This window comes from Lissotriton helveticus, chromosome 3_1 (genome assembly GCF_964261635.1).
Source record: "Lissotriton helveticus chromosome 3_1, aLisHel1.1, whole genome shotgun sequence".
Classification (NCBI taxonomy): domain Eukaryota; kingdom Metazoa; phylum Chordata; class Amphibia; order Caudata; family Salamandridae; genus Lissotriton; species Lissotriton helveticus.
The window spans coordinates 292,568,568-292,586,271 of NC_136061.1; the positions used below are offsets into that span (position 1 = coordinate 292,568,568).

General features: G+C 52.5%; 1 protein-coding gene across 4 annotated transcripts in view; it reads left to right on the forward strand.

Moving 5' to 3' along the window:
* TUBD1 (tubulin delta 1) overlaps nt 1-17,704 on the forward strand; it is a 297,439-nt gene that overhangs the window by 4,820 nt on the left and 274,915 nt on the right. The window contains exon 2 of one of the 4 annotated variants that reach the window (XM_078679826.1): nt 288-396. The exons of the other annotated variants lie outside the window; for them this stretch is intronic. The gene's annotated coding sequence lies outside the window, so the exon portion shown is untranslated. The remainder of the gene's footprint in view (nt 1-287; nt 397-17,704) is intronic. 4 annotated transcript variants of the gene reach the window in all.

Consider the following 17,704-nt stretch of genomic DNA (forward strand, 5'->3'; position numbering starts at 1 on the left):
TTGCTGTTTACACAGAGCGGGGCTCCGTAGTACCTGAGCTAGTGCCGGGTGAGGTGGGGCAACATTCTCCTTAATAGCGGGTGAGTGTCTTTACACGAGTGGTAATCTTGCTCTCTTGTGACTATTTGTTAGAACAAGATATGTGTTAAATGTAATGCATATATTACCATTTATAGCGAGACACTGTATAGAATCTCAGTCTCGCCAGAGATACTTACTAACAGGCGTGTTCTCTGTTTCCTTCTATGTGTGTGCTGTCTTGTGAAATCCAACGGTCCTCTCATCAGGAGAATCGAAGGTGATATTTAATTTATTTGAGTTTCCTTATTTGTCATGCACTAATTAAGCAGTAGCATTAGAGGTCCTGACGAAGCAGTAAGTGACCCCGGGGCACAGGTAAAGCTGCAGAAACATGTCGACCATGACCATGTAAACTGTCTAGGTAGTTATTTGTTGACACTACCTTTTGCACTGTTTTTAGATAGTGGGAGCAGAAGGTTTCTAATAAATTCATTTTCCTTCTTCTACCCCTTTTTAAACCACCACTTTTTGAAAAATTCTTTATTTTCTCCACTTATTAGCACTGCTTACCAGTTTCATCCTGATTCCTACCAGCTATATAAAATCCATTGGGTTATTGATCCCCACCAGGCTAACGCTGCGCCAAATCGTACATTGGGTCTCTCCTTGTGTACTACTGGTGGTATTCCCAAATGATGTAGGGCGGTACAGGATGGAACTCTGATGGGAACACTGCAACTAACTTGAAGGTGCCCCATGATTGATTTTGCCATCAGCACACGCATTCATTCACCCCTCACCTAGAGGGTTTTTTGACTTAATGCTACTCGTTAGTTGGTTTTCAGAAGTCTTGAGGGACGTAGCATTTTGGTCGTTAAATTTCCCTCTGACCCCCCCTAGTGAAGTTTGGATCAGGAATGACGCCAACACCTGGACCAGAGCCAACTCTCCATGATGTTATGTCAGCGATAGGTGGGATGCGCGCCTCGGTGGATTCAGTCACAGTAGAGGTCTCGTTGCTTAGAGCCGACTTCAAGAAAATGGGTGAAAAGGTGAAAGAGTTGAAGGTTGTGACAAATGCCCTGCAGGAAGACACCTCGGAACTACAAAGCCAGATGCTGGAGTTGAAAAAAAAGCAGGAAAGGATGTCGCAACAGCTGGTTGACTGAAGGAAGGGCACGCCGCAACAACATTCGAATTTTAGGTGTTCCGGAACGGACAGAGGGGCCGGCCGCGGATCTGTATGTAGAGAAATTAATCACGAAACACCTGAAGCCTAAAACGTTGTCCAGTTATTTCTCTATTGAAAGGACCCACAGAATACCAGGCGGACGGCCTAAGCCTGGCGCGCCCACGAGGCCGCTGATCGCCAGAGTGTTTAACTATCGCGACAGGGACCTAATACTGCAAACATCTAGATCTGGCCCCCGCTGAAAATAGATAACTACGAAGTAACTTTCTTTCCTGATTTCACGGCCAAGGTTGAGGCACAGAGAAGAAGTTTTCAAGCGGTAAAACAGGAGCTGAGAGACAGAGAGGTTAAATATGCAATGTTCTTTCCAGCGAAACTGAGAGTAGAATCGGATGGTAAATCATGGTTCTTTGATTCACCGGATGCAGTATGGGACTGGATGGAAGGCTGGAGCACCATGGGGATCCGGAAAAGAAATCGCCCTGACAGACCTGGGATGAAGAACGATACTCGACTGGAGGCGGCGGCCACGGAGGCCACAATGGAGTCGAGTAGACTAGGCGACCAGGAGTAATTCAGCATTGTGTTCTGCTGTGGAACCTGACTTTGCACAAATGCGCAAGTAGTGGGATTACGGGGGGAGTGAGATTGCGATCCATTGATTCATAAATGTACTGTGTTTTCTGTTATACTCGGGGTATGTGATGTCAATTATCTGTTGACTTTAAGGATATGACATGACATTGCTCAATTTTAAATACTACATTGACGGCTGTGGTTATTAATGAAAGTATAAGATATCTGTGGATGGGGGTGGTTAGTTCCCTCAGCGTTTCTATCATGTTTCGGGGGGGGGGGGTGAGAGGCACTCTGCCATGTTAGGGAGTGGGTAGTTCTAAATCCACAGGCAGGGGAGCAGGGTGGGGGGAGTTGTGGGAGATTGGGGGGAGAAGGGGTTGGAGGGGGGATTGTTATGGTTGTCCTAATATTGTTCATCATGAATGTTTCTTTACCACGGATCTGAAGGACAGACTTTGTAGTAAATGTAATGAGAGATGTTGGTTCATTTTTTATGGTTCTCTTTTATATGACGGACTGATGACTAGTGCTGATCCCGCTACTAGTAGAATGTTTAAGATATGATTGCCCTTGTCTTCGACCTATACAATGATGTTCATTTCAGTGTTTGATAATGGCTGACCGCGAATCGGTGCTCTCTGTCCTCACTTGGAATGTCAATGGGCTGGGAGACATAATTAAGAGAGGAATAGTTCAACAATACCTAAAGCGCCAATCTCCAGACCTAGTGCTCTTGTAGGAAACTCATTTAGTTGATAATAAAAATAAGGCCCTAAACAGTTGGGGGTATAAGCTCATGTACACGCTGACTACACTACTGGCTCCAGGGGTACGTGTATCCTAGCTAAGAGAAATGTCCCCTTGATAGTTTTTATTACATGGACGGACTCTGCAGGGCGATTTGCAGTGGTTGAGGCTCAGTGGGAGGGGAGAGCCATAAATATAGTCTCAGTCTATTTGCCACCGGCGTTGGGTAAGGATGCACTAGCAGAGTTAGGTTGAGTGTTAACTGGTCTTCCAGATGGGATCCTAATAATGGGGGGAGACTATAACATGACAATGAATGACTTGACAGACAGGCACCCCAGGAGACAAGGGATGAGGTCAAATGAACTTATGGCAGACTTTAAGACGGCGTTAGGGCTTTCAGATGTAGGGCGAGAGTTGCAAGGTGTTACTATAGACTTTACTTACCTCTCCAGTGTGCATGGCAGTCTCTCCCGGATTGACTACTTCTTAACCTATGCAGCCTCGGTAAGCAACTTCAGGCGGCCCAAGACGTATCCTCGGGGCCTCTTAAACCACTCCCCAGTGGGAATAGATTTCACACATGGTGCTCGACAGCAAAGCCACACCATAGTCATTAATCCATGGCTGCTTAAAATCCCTGATATCAGAGAGGAGCTTGGTGTCCAAACTGGATATTTTCTGGAAGAAAATGTGGGATCCGTTGCATCGGCACAAACTATATGGGAGGCATATAAGGTGGTCATGAAGGGATATGCCCTCTCGCTGAAAACGCAACACGTTGCAAAACGGCGGGAAATATTGATGCAGCTAGAGGAAGCACTTAAATGGCTTGAGGCAGTCTATGCAATCCGGCCATCAGATGAGACACTACATGGCCTAGTGCTTAAAAGGGAGGAATATAAATTGAAAGCCGCAAACACATGGTATCCAAACAGACTGCTACTCACCACAGGCTATACGAACTGGGTAATAGGGCGGGGAAAACGCTGGCCTGGCTGGAGAGGAAGGAGCAGTGTTCTAGGTGGGTGCCCAGATTACAGATGCCTACCGGAGGGATTATATCCTGCCCGAATGCAATAGCAGAGACATTTGCTGACTATTTTGAGGGGTGTTTCGCCTTCTGCCGTATATACTGCGGCAGAGTCACGTCAACTTTTGGCGGAGTACGGCTCTATCGGATGAGGACAGGGAGTTATTAGAGGCAGACCTCACTGATGAGGAAATCCGAAAAGCCAAAGGCCAAATGAAATCAGGTAAGGCGATGGGGCCGAATGGTACTCCAGTAGAATTTCTTAAGGCGACGGCCTCCCAGGTGGTCCCACATTTAAAGGGAATGTATCAAGAAAGTTGGGAAAAGGGTATCCTACCCCCAGATCAGTGACTGGCGAGCATTGTCGTCATACACAAGGCTGGCAAACCGGTGGAGGATTGCTGTTCCTATAGACCGATGTCTTTAATTAATGTGGAAGCTAAGATTCTGGCGAAGGTGCTTACTACGCGGCTGGGGACAGTGATGTATTCTCTGGTACACCCGGACCAATCGGGCTTCATGCCAGGACGGAATACGGCCCTTAATATTCGTTGACTTAACAACGTGCTGGCTCGACAGCATTACCTAGAAGAAGACGCAGTCATACTCTCCCTCCATGCATCCATGGCATTTGACTAAATTGAATGGTCGTATATGTTTGACGTCTTGAAGAGGATAGGATTGGGCCCTAAATTCAGGCGATGGGTGCGACTACTATATACTGACATATCGGGACAAATTAAAGTGAATAACTACACATCTAGACGGTTTTCTCTCCGCAGAGGCACCAGACAGGGCTGCCCTCTGTCGCCACTGTTGTTTGCTCTGATGTTGGACCCCCTGGCGGTGTGGGTACGGCGAAATGTCATGACCAGGGGCATGCGGTGGTCACATGACTATGAAGATAGACTATCACTGTTTGCAGATGATATAGTGCTATATTTGACAAACCCTTACTGATCTATTAGTATGGTCCTTGACATTTTTACCAATTTCGGAAAGTATTCTGGTTACGCTATTAATTGGAGCAAGTCAGTATTGTATGTCCTGCATGGACAAATCCCGCGCCTTCCAAAAGATTGTACCCTGAGAGTTGTGGAGGACGGTTTTAGATACCTGGGAACCTTTGTCACGTCTGATCCGGCCCTCTTTTATGGTCGCAACCTAGCGCCAGTGTTGACACTATTGCGAGCAGATGGCCAACATTGGAGATCCCTCCCATTGTCACTGATTGGCCGTGCTGCCCTCTTTAAAATGCTCGCTCTTCCGCGGTTCTTATATGTTTTACAAAATTGCCCACATAGAGTTCCGGTTGCCTATTTTACCGTGGTAGAAGGTGAGGTGCGTACACTGCTGTGGGATAGTAAAGCCCGAGGATAGCTCTTAAAAAATAAGGGATGGTACGATTGAGGTATCGCACTGCCTGACATATGTCTGTATTACTGGGCCTCGCAAGTGGTGACGGTAAATAGATGTAGATATGTCCCACCAGATGACCTGGCATGTGCTTTAGATAGATATCAGATGGATAGAGCTGGCTACCTTGGGGCGCTCTATACTAGTTCACGAAGAAAGCAGATCATAGGCCCCGCAAAACACACACTGCAGATATGGAGACTGGCTAACTCCCGGTTGGGTTGGACAGACATACTTACCAAAATGACGCCGCTGTGGTATTCACAAAGGTTGGGTATGCTCTGCCATCATCTGGGGTTTGACAAATGGGACATGATTGGTATTTCGACGGTAGGCGATATGATTAAGAAGGGTAAGATCCTTCGGTTTGAAGAGTTACAGAAGACTTACCAATTGGCGCCAACCGACATCTTTCTTTATTTGCAAATAAGGCATGCTTTGATGGCGGCATTCTCCAGCTATATAGACATACCGGAATCCTCTCCTTTAGAGGATCGTTTGTTAGATGGACAACTACATACCAAAGCGGTCTCCCTCACCTACAGGAAGCTTAGCAATAATATGCCAGACTCTTTCGGACAGCTCAAGGAGAAATGGGAGGGTGATCTGGAGGCCATCAAGGATGAGGATTGGAGGCAGGCGCTGATGTCTCCCAGAGAGGCTGCCATCACACTTAGATACCGCCTTGTTCAACTTTGTGTTTTCCACCGCTCATATATGACTGGAATCATTCTAGCAAGGATAGGGACTAGGACTGACGATCACTGCTTCAAGGGCTGCGGGCAAACAGCCACCTTCTACCACATGGTATGGGATTGCCCAGCGATACAAAGCCGATGGGGTAGAATTACAACACATATGCATTCTGCCCTGGAAAAGGCAATTACCTTGGTTCCACGATTGGGCCTGCTAAACATCTGGGAGGCGACAGATCTAACAGAAACGGAACAGCAATGTGTAACATTGGACTTCACGTTATTCAAACGAGAAATCGCTAGGGGATGGGGGATGGAGTGAAACCACCTGAAGTAGCACTGTGGAATAGGGAAATGGATAAATGCATGATAGCCAAGAAAGAAGTATTTATCGTGAGGGGGTGCCCAAAGAAATGGGACAGGAAATGGTCCAAATGAAATCTGTACAAAGGAGAGATTTGTGTGTCACCAATGGTAGAGTTAGAACTGAGAAGAGCTAGGAATGGAGTATAACATATGTAAAGTATACTTTTGATTGAACTTATTATACATGTGAAAACAACTGTATGTGACATGATGGGATTATCTGCACAGAAGTGAAAAGTTTGTCATTTCTTTAAATAAAAATATATTTTTTTAAAATATAGATTTTTACTTCATAGTTATTTCATTTTTCTTTTGTTTTTGATATATGTGTCTGAAACAGGATACATGCATTTACAGTTTACATATTCATACATCAAAAGAAAGGTTGCAATGGCTATACACAGTGCATAAATCAAAAACATTGGTACAATCAAAATAGTCTGAAAAATCAACGGGTCCTACTACATTATGCTCATGTATCTGGATATTGCCTACTTGTCCTCGATACTGTGTCTATGCATGGTCCAAGGAAGTGGGGTATAGGTCAGAGAACGCTTTTAAATGCCTTGTCGGTGTTTATACTACTGTTAATTGGTTAAACTGTTCAGTTCTTAACATTGTCTTTGCTTTGGATAAAGCGATACTCTTGGCCTTGTGAGGTAGGAAGGTGAGTGAAGGGTGTGCCTACGTGTTTCGACCTTCGTGTTTGGACCGGGAGGATTAAAAGAAGGTCTTCCTCAGGGCTGAAGTATTTTCGTTTTGTAGGACTCTGCAGGTGAAGTACAGTGAAAGGGCAATTAGACTTGTGTTTTTTATTTTTAAACATAGATTTTCAACAACAGCCATGTGCTTTACTCATTACCTGCTGTCGTTTATGGTCTATAGTAAGTAGGGCTCTGGCATAGCTCTCAATCTTTGTGCTGGTGTCTCTGCTGTGGACATAAAGAGGGGACAGATTCATGTATCTGGTCTGCCTATTGGATTGTGTAATGGATGTGCTTGTTCACTATTTATAAGTTGTGGTCATACCTGCTCTCATTGGCAATCTGTTTTCAAAATAGTTCTGTAATGGCTCTTTTTCTGGATGCCGATACAACTGCTATATGTATTTCTTTGCTGTTGGCATAAAAGAAAGGGGGAATCATTTGCCTGTCCTAAACCCGGTAGGTTCGATAAGTAGTGTATTATGCGTGCCTTCCCACATGCATATCGTAGTGTTTGTTGGAATATTACCACACGTGTCCAACACGGAAGTCGATGAAAGAAAACAGAATGCCGGAGATCAGCACGCCAGAATGCAGGAAGAAAATGCCGGAGCATGAACACCAGAATTGACAGAGCGTCTGGAGGTTCCAGAGAAGGGTAAAGGAAATACTCCCTTTACGGTTCGGAAGCCACAAGGAGGGGTTGCATGCGGATCCCCCAGCGTTAAAGTATTAAAAAAAAACTGGACCTAAGAAATTGCATGAATGAAAGCAATTCAACTTAGAGAACAAGCGGAGATTGAACGGCATGCTCTTCGTAATCCGCACACTGAATTGACCCAGGGTACACAAAGTATAGCTTTTGAATCCACATAAAAGTAGAACGATTAAATCGCACGTTTAGAGCACAATCTACGCACACTCGCGGGAGCCCATGTGCTAAAATTCCAACAAACACTACGATATGCATGATAGAGGGCACGCATAATACACTACTTATGGAACCTACCGGGTTTAGGACAGGCAAATGATTCCCCCTTTCTTTTATGCCAACAGCAAATAAATACATATAGCAGTGGTATATGCATCCGGAAAAAGAGCCATTATCGAACTATTTTGAAAACAGATTGCCAATTAGAGCAGGTATGACCACAAAAATGGTGAACAAGCACATCCATTGCCCAATCCAGTAGGCAGACCAGATACATGAATCTGTCCCCTTTTTATGTCGACAGCAGAGACACCGGCACCAAGATTGAGAGCTACGTCAGAGCCCTAATGACAATAGACCATAAACGACAGCAGGTAATGAGTAAAGCACATGGCTGTTGTTGAAAATTTATGTTTAAAAATTAAAAACACAAGTCTAATTGTCCTTTCACTGTACTTCATCTGCAGTGTCCTACAAAACGAAAATACTTCAGCCCTTAGGAAGACCTCCTTTTAATCCTCCCGGTCCAAACACAAAGGTCGAAACGCGTCTGCACACTCTTCACTCACCTCCCTACCTCACAAGTCCAAGAGTATCGCTTTATCCAAAGCAAAGACAATGTTTAAGAACTGAACAGTTTAACCAATTAACAGTGGTGTAAACAGCAACAAGACATTTAAAAGCGTTCTCTGACCTATACCCCACTTCCTTGGACCATGCATAGACACAGTATCAAGAACAAGTAGGCAATATCCCGATACATGAGCATAATGTAGTAGGACCCGTTGATTTTTCAGACTATTTTGATTGTACGAATGTTTTTGATTTATGCACTGTGTATAGCCATTGCACCCCTTTCTTTTGATTTATGAATATGTAAAATGTAAATGCATGTATCTTTGTTCAGACACATATATCAAAAACAAAAGAAAAATGAAATACCTATGAAGTAGAAATCTATTTCTGGGGGGCGTGGCTTGAGGTGTCAAGATGGCGGCCGCACTCTAAGAGTGTTCCGGACCCCCTCCGTCATCCGCCCGCTTGCAGCTGACATCGGCTCCTGGCACCTACCTGCTGCGACTCCCCACCCCACCTGCTCTGCCCCGGTTCCATTTGGGGGCTCACCTGTGCTTCTCTTGCCTCCCTCCTGGGGCCTCCAGACACTCAAGATGGCGGCCTCCCTGCCGTCCCGTCTACGTGCCTGATGTCCCTGCCCTGACGGTCCGGCGCTCGGCTGCCCCAATGCCTATGACTTCCCCCTACGGTGGTGGCTTCTGTCGTCGATCAGCTGGGGCGCCCGGGGCTACGGTGCGGAGCTTCTTTCCCTTGTGGACGGGATCTGCAGGGGGAGGGCGCAGCCATCCTCGCTGAAGGCAGCGCCAGGGGTTCGGCGCATGACCTGGAGTTTCTTCGGCAGCAACGGCCCGGTGAGTGGGGTCGCCGATTTTGGATGCCGCTGCCGGACCGGGGCTTGTGACGTCGTACCCCCTTCCGGCCTCTGTGTGGAGGTCGCCCCGATCCTTGGGTGGAGAGGAGGGGACTGTGTGACGTCGGGAGCCGGCCCTGCGGCGCCGCGGCCGCCGACCCCCGGAGGGTCACGGCCTTCTCCCCTGGCCCGGCTCCTGGATTATTGGGAGGCCCTGCGGGGGGGTGTCTGCCGGCTCCGGCCTGGTCCGGCCCTTCTGCCCCCCTCCTTTACGGCCCCTTCTGCTGCGGCTGCTGGCTCCCGGGGCCACGAGATGTATACCGGCTGCCCTCGGCCCGTGTGCCTCGTGAGGGGTTGAATGCCACTGGGTGCCCCATCCTCTGGTGCCCTACGTATAGCCGGCTCCCCCCGGGGGCGCTGCTGGGGTGCTCCGCTTTGACCTCCTGGCTGGACTGCTAGAAGTAGCGCCGCACGGCAGAGCGCATCGGCTGCCATATCGGGTGGCGCGTGTGGGGGCTCCCCCCTCTCCTCCTGGATCCCAGGGGACCTTGTCACTATTGCTGGAGGCTGCCGGAGACGCTCCGGGGTTTTGGGGGTCATTGTTGTTGACCAGAGGACCGTCACTGCTACTGACTGTTGGGCTCCACCAGGGATCTCCTCCATCCTCAGGGCGACGGATGCACCCCTCTTCCCTGGGTGTTGGTTGCTGTCCGGGCCCATCGTTTGCCCCCAGCGACCTGCCTCCTCTCCTGGCGCTCTTACTTCGCGGACCCTGGGGAGGACGTGCACCCTCCCTGCTGGAAGTCCCTGCCTCCTTGGTTGCCACCCTGGACATCTTGGCTGTTGTGACCCCCCCCCCCCCCCCCCCCAATACTCTGCTGCCTGACCTGCCTCTGAGGCCTCGCGAGCCGACTGCCCTACGGACAATGATGTGCCCCTCATTGGGATTGGCCCGTGTGGACTGAGGACGCCTGTGGACCTTCCGAGGTCTGCCCAGTGACGTGACTTGGAGGTGAGGTTGACGGGCGGGTGCATGGCCAGAGGTACGGAGGCAGACTGACCTTCTGTGGACTGAGTCCTGGTGGGGGCGACTTCTATTCTATGGCGTGTGGGAGTGGGGATCGGCTACTACATCGGGTGGCGGGGGTCTTGGCGGCGGTGCCGGCCTGTCTTCCCCCTTTAAGCGCGCTTGGTCGTCTTCTCCAGGGGCATGGGCAGAACCCACACCACCCAGACCCCCATTCCTTCAACCCAAACGAAAATGGACCAATTCACTACATCGGACCGGGACCCAGGTGGAGGGGCCCGGCTGCGCCTGGGGTCACCGCGGGGGGGGGGATCTCTCTACCATCCTGCAGGCGATAAGTACCTCACAAGCCTCTGTGGAGAGCAAGATAGGGGAGGTGCGGATGGATGTGGCCCTAATTCGCCAGGACCTACGCAACGCCACGCTACGCAATCACGGAGACGGAATCCCGAATCTCCACGGTGGAAGACGACGTAGGTACCCTTGAATCCTGGGCAGCCCGTCTTCAGACACAGACCGCCGAGCTGCATCGGAGGGCCGAGGATGCCGAAAACAGGGCGCGAAGAAACAACCTGTGCCTCCGGGGATTTCCGGAGGGAGTGGAGAAGGGACGGGCCGACACCTTTATAGAGACCTGGGTCCGCTCCTGGATGCCCAAAGTAAAACTTTTCCACTGGTTTGCGGTGGAGCGAGCCCACGGCTCTCTTGCTCCCAAACCTCCACCTGGAGCCCCTGCTCGGCCCATTATTCTCAGAATCTTCAACTTTCGAGACAGGGACGCGATTCTGGGGGCGGCCAGGGAGCTGGGGCTGCTGCAATTCCAAAACTCCAGAATTATGGTCTTTCCGGATTACTCCAGGGAGGTGCAGACTCAGCGCCGATCCTGCGACAAAGTTAAACAAAAACTCAGGGCGATGGGCCTTCGCTATGATCTCCTCTTCCCGGCTCGGCTCAAGGTGATCTTCCAAGATAAGACAGCATGGACCTGGCTCACAAAGGAGCGGCCTCTCCTGCCTGGAGCGACCCTTTCTTCTGCTTGGGGGGCCCAGACACAGCGGAAACAAGACGCGCCCTAGTCCCAGTGGCGCTGAACCGGGTCCCGGAGGAGGGGTAACCGTCGGGGAGAGGTATCCCGCTCACCGGCTAAGCAGTCCCAGCGCTCTCCGGCACGCACTCCGAATCAGGGATCCGCCTCCCCCAACTTGGCTACTTCTCTGATTGATATGGGCAGCATTCCTGGGCCCAGTGCGACTTTGCGAGGGACGGTGTCGGACTCGGACCTGTCCAGAAGCCTGTGATCCGTGGATCGGGCGAGGAGGAGGAGTGTGACTGGTACCGTGCGATGAACACTCCACAGCACACTCTTTGGGACTCTTTGCAACGTGTCTGTTCCTGACCCCATGGGCCGGGGCCGGCCCGGCTCTACTGAATGGTCCAATTGGGGTCTGGAGCCTCATCGTAGTCCTGAGACTGATGCCCCTTACGAGCTACAAATTTATCATCTCATGTCTTAAGCTGTTAGCAAGTCATGTGAATACATGGAGGGGGGTCTAGCTTAGCCATGTCCTCCGCTTTGACCTCCTGGCTGGACTGCTAGAAGTAGCGTCGCACGGCAGAGCGCATCGGCTGCCATATCGGGTGGCGCGTGTGGGGGCTCCCCCCTCTCCTCCCTCTCCTCCTGGATCCCGGGGGACTTTGTCACTATTGCTGGAGGCTGCCGGAGACGCTCCGGGGTTTTGGGGGTCACTGTTGTTGGCCAGAGGACCGTCACTGCTACTGACTGTTGGGCTCCACCAGGGATCTCCTCCATCCTCAGGGTGACGGATGCGCCCCTCTTCCCTGGGTGGTGGTTGCTGTCCGGGCCCATCGTTTGCCCCCAGCGACCTGCCTCCTCTCCTGGCGCTCTTACTTCGCGGACCCTGGGGAGGATGTGCACCCGCCCTGCTGGAAGTCCCTGCCTCCTTGGTTGCCACCCTGGACATCTTGGCTGTTGTGACCCCCCCCCCCCCCCATACTCTGCTGCCTGACCTGCCTCTGAGGCCTCGCGAGCCGAATGCCCTACGGACAATGATGTGCCCGTCATTGGGAATGGCCCGTGTGGGCTGAGGACGCCTGTGGCCCTTCCGAGGTCTGCCCAGTGACGTGACTTGGAGGTGAGGTTGACGGGCGGGTGCATGGCCAGAGGTACGGAGGCAGACTGACCTTCTGTGGACTGAGTCCTGGTGGGGGCGACTTCCATTCTATGGCGTGTGGGAGTGGGGATCGGCTACTACATCGGGTGGCGGGGGTCTTGGCGGCGGTGCCGGCCTGCCTTCCCCCTTTAGGCGCGCTTGGTCGTCTTCTCCAGGGGCATGGGCAGAACCCAGACCCCCATTCCTTCAACCCAAACGAAAATGGACCAATTCACTACATCGGACCGGGACCCAGGTGGAGGGGCCCGGCTGCGCCTGGGGTCACCGCGGGGGGGGATCTCTCTACCATCCTGCAGGCGATAAGTACCTCACAAGCCTCTGTGGAGAGCAAGATAGGGGAGGTGCGGGTGGATGTGGCCCTAATTCGCCAGGACCTACGCAACGCCACGCTACGCAATCACGGAGACGGAATCCCGAATCTCCACGGTGGAAGACGACGTAGGTACCCTCGAATCCTGGGCAGCCCGTCTTCAGACACAGACCGCCGAGCTGCATCAGAGGGCTGAGGATGCCGAAAACAGGGCGCGAAGAAACAACCTGTGCCTCCTGGGATTTCCGGAGGGAGTGGAGAAGGGACGGGTCGACACCTTTATAGAGACCTGGGTCCGCTCCTGGATGCCCAAAGTAAAACTTTTCCACTGGTTTGCGGTGGAGCGAGCCCACGCCTCTCTTGCTCCCAAACCTCCACCTGGAGCCCCTGCTCGGCCCATTATTCTCAGAATCTTCAACTTTCGAGACAGGGACGCGATTCTGGGGGCGGCCAGGGAGCTGGGGCTGCTGCAATTTCAAAACTCCAGAATTATGGTCTTTCCGGATTACTCCAGGGAGGTGCAGACTCAGCGCCGATCCTGCGACAAAGTTAAACAAAAACTCAGGGCGATGGGCCTTCGCTATGATCTCCTCTTCCCGGCTCGGCTCAAGGTGATCTTCCAAGATAAGACAGCATGGACCTGGCTCACGGAGGAGCGGCCTCTCCTGCCTGGAGCGACCCTTTCTTCTGCTTGGGGGGCCCAGACACAGCGGAAACAAGACGCGCCCTAGTCCCAGTGGCGCTGAACCGGGTCCCGGAGGAGGGGTAACCGTCGGGGAGAGGTATCCCGCTCACCGGCTGAGCAGTCCCAGCGCTCTCCGGCACGCACTCCGAATCAGGGATCCGCCTCCCCCAACTTGGCTACTTCTCTGATTGATATGGGCAGCATTCCTGGGCCCAGTGCGACTTTGCGAGGGACGGTGTCGGACTCGGACCTGTCCAGAAGCCTGTGATCCGTGGATCGGGCGAGGAGGAGGAGTGTGACTGGTACCGTGCGATGAACACTCCACAGCACACTCTTTGGGACTCTTTGCAACGTGTCTGTTCCTGACCCCATGGGCCGGGGCCGGCCCGGCTCTACTGAATGGTCCAGTTGGGGTCTGGAGCCTCATCGTAGTCCTGAGACTGATGCCCCTTACGTGCTACAAATTTATCATCTCATGTCTTAAGCTGTTAGCAAGTCATGTGAATACATGGAGGGGGGTCTAGCTTAGCCATGTCCTTATCTGCTTGTTTGCTAACTGTTTTAGATTAGCGATTCACCTCAGTGTGGGGTAGTTGATGGTTGGGATTTGTTCAGGGCGACATATGCTTCCACTTCAGAAGTGTAGGGATGGGGGGTGGGGGGGAGATCGTTGTCTCCCAACACTTTGTTGTTTTTAGCCGCCTACGGGCCACTGTGTTCTATTTTCATTGGTAGCTGCGCATTCCTAGATGTCCCCGCTGAGGACAAGCAGCTCACTACACCCCTTGCCTTTATTTCAGGGCCCCGGGCCCGGGTGGGTGTTGCCCTTGGGTGGAGTACAGCCCCTGCGCACGCATCCACCCTTCCCCATATTGCTCCTCTAGATGTCCTATACCCTCAATCGACCTCTCCACATCCTCTCCTGGAATGTCAACGGCCTCCTCGACCGAATTAAGCGCACAGCGGTCCTCCGCACTGCCCACTGACATACACCAGACATTCTGTTTCTCCAGGAGATGCACCTCATGGGCTCACAATGCAATTTCCTAGCCCGCTACGGGTTTGACAGGGTCTGGCACTCCGGTTTCGCGCGGGGCTCCCGAGGGGTGGCCATTTTACTCAGGAAAGGGCTCCCCTTCACCCTGACTAGAGCAGACACTGATACACAATGCCTATATGTAGCCATGTCGGGGATGATTGAGGGACACCCTCTGAACCTCCTGTGCACTTAAGCTCCCCCCGCGCTCCTGGTCCCCACCCTTCGCTGCCTCACGTTGGTGCTTTCCTCCTTTCCACAGGGCCTGACTGTTGTTGGGGGGACTTTAACGCCGTCCTACAGCCTTCCCGCGAAGAGTCTAGCCGGTTGGTCATCGGCCCTGGGCCTTTGTGACGCTTGGAGGTTGTGGAACCCCCGCAAAGCACAATTCACCCACACCTCGGTGGCTCATCATACCCACTCCCGTATAGACCTAATCTTGATGCCCGCAACGGATTGCCAACTGATGTCTGGGGTTACTATATTGCCCAGAGGGATCTCGGACCACTCCCCCGTGTCGCTCCGCATTGGTTCTCCCAGTGGTGGCCCATGCACGACTTGGCGGCTAAACGCGTGGTTCCTGCAGGACTCGGTGCTGGTGGAGTCCCTTGGACAGGAACTGCGCCACTACTTCTTAACCATTACGGGCTCTGTTCCCTCACCAGGGACTCTGAGGGAGGCCGGCAAGGCGGTCATACAGGGTGTGGCCAGAGGGCTGGTTCACGCGAAACGTGTGGAGCAGTCTGCCCAGCTTGTGCAGCTGGGGGCGCGGGCGGAACAGCTGGAAAGACTCCAGTTGTCCGACGATACCGATGGCTCCTCTCGACAACTTGCAATGGTCCGCGAAGAGATTCGCCGGATCTCGTTGGAGTCCGTTAAAACGCTCTGGCGCTCTTCGGTGGCCCGTATCTATGGTTGGGGCGATAAAAACGGCAAGCTTCTCCATCACCTAGTGTCCTATCCCAAAGTTAACCGAATTATTCCCGAGATTCGGTCGGCCGTTGGGGTTCATCAGGTGACATCCGCTGCCATCACACAGACTTTTGCTGGCTACTATGCGACCCTGTACGACGGTCGCCCTTCCAGTACTCCCCTGGCGGACTTGCTGATGGACACCGGTACTCGGCTGTCGTGTCTCCCCCAGGAGATCGCTCATACCTTGGACCACCCCTTTACCCCGGAAGAAATACACAGGGCGATCTCAATGTTGCATCCAGGCAAGACGCACAGGCCTGACGGTAACCCCCAAGAGTACTACACGGCCTTCCGCGATGATTTGGTTCCCCATTTAGTGGAACTATTTAATCATGTGGTGGAAGAGGGGTCCTTCCCGCCTGAAACCGACGTGGCCACCATCGTGGTCATCCCCAAAACGCAACCGCCCTCCCTGGATTGAGTGGACTACCGCCCGATCTCATTGATCAATACAGAGATCAAGATTTTTTCGCCACCGCGATAGCCCAGCGGCTCCGCCCACTCCTACAAGATTTGGTCCACCCTGATCAATGCGGGTTCATGCCCGCCAGGGGTACCCGTCATTGCATTTGTCGCCTCCATCTAGCTATGGCTCACCGTCATCGCCTAACCCCGTATCTGGCACTCCTATTCATCGACTTTGAAAAAGCCTTTGATACGGTGGATTGGAGCTACCTTGAGGAAGTGCTGGAGCTGCTGGGTTTCGGTCTTCCCTTCTGTAGCTTGATTAGAGTCCTCTACAACAACCCCAGGGCCCGTGTCCTCATTAACGGCGAACTTTCTGAGGCGTTCCCAATCCGGAGGGGTACCCGTCAGGGGTGCCCACTCTCCACCCTTTTATTTGCGCTGGCGATGGAGCCCCTGGCAGCACTCATCCGCCAAGACCCTCTCATCCGAGGCTGGGCCTGGGCCCAGAGTCAGATTGACAAGATAGCCCTCTATGCGTACGATGTCCTGTTTTACTGGCGGATCCACACCGTCCTGGACCCAGATGCTTAGAGGCCCTTTCAGCCTTCGAGCGGGTTTCTGGGTTGGGACTCAACCCGGCAAAGTCGACCCTGGTCCCATTGCATCCTTCTCGGGCATGCTTTGACTGGCAGACGACTATCCCCCTCCGGAGGCAATCCTTCAAATACCTGGGTGTGTGGGTTACCCTCCTGCCAGAGCTCGAGTGGGCCATGAACATTGCACCGTTGGTCACTAGGATGAAGGCAGACCTTAAGAAATGGCAGACCCTACCCCTCAACCCCCTGGGCAGGAGTGCGCTATTTAAAATGATGATCCTCCCCCGCTTTCCCTACATTCTACAATATGTCACCGTCCACCTCCCAGGTAGCTGGTTCCGAAAGCTGGATGGCGTTCTTACCCAGTTCTTGGGCGGAGGAAGACAGCGCATGTCCCTGGTACACTGTCTTATTCCCCCCTTCGATGGTGGCATGGGGGTGACCAATCTCCACCTCTACTACCTGGCCAAGAAACTCATCGTGATCCACGACTGCTTTGCGGGCAGCTGGTCCGACCCTGCATAACGGGTGGAACTCAGGGTAATGGACTTCACACAGATCCAGGCATTTCTATATGGTAGCCCGGTGCCGCAGGTTCTTACCCATGTCACCAGGACGGTGCTCACGGCCTGGCGTACGGCCCTACATCATGTGCAATGGGACCGGAGGCTTACTAGGCAAACGCCGCTGTGGAGTGGTGCATGGGTGCGAGAGGTCTCGTCACTGCAGGATTTCCATCCCTGGGACCTAGTTGGGATCTCGCTATTGGGAGACGTGTGGGTGGGAGACCACATTCGGTCCTTTGCGGACTTACAGCAACGTCACGCCCTTCTTCCTTCCCAATTCTACAAGTACCTCCAACTCAGACAACCCCTACACACTCACATTCCATCCCCCGCCTCTCTCCTGGAAATCAGTCCCTTGGAGGCCGAGGTGATGATGGGGAACCTGGGGAAGGGTGGGGTCTCCCGAATATACCGGTCGCTGGTGAATAACGGTCCTGCATCCCTAGATCGGCTCTGGGATAGCTGGGAGGGCTGGGTGGGTCCCCTGGAAGAGGCGGATTGGCGAGATGCCCTTATGTGACCCAAAATCTTGACAACATCCTCCAAGTTACGTCTGGTCCAGCTTTACTTCCTCCATGCAGCATACCTCACTCCGGCGCACCTTTTTCCGGGCCCGTATGCGACCCTCCCCAGCCTGTGCACGCTGCGAGTCTGTCCCAGCAGATTTCCATCACATGGTATGGCAGTGCCCGGCCCTGGCGCCATTCTGTAAAGGGGTGGAACTCGAACTTACACGGGCCCTCGGATGGGAGGTTCCCCACGACCCGAAGCGCTTGCTGCTGGGAGTGTTTGATGGCCT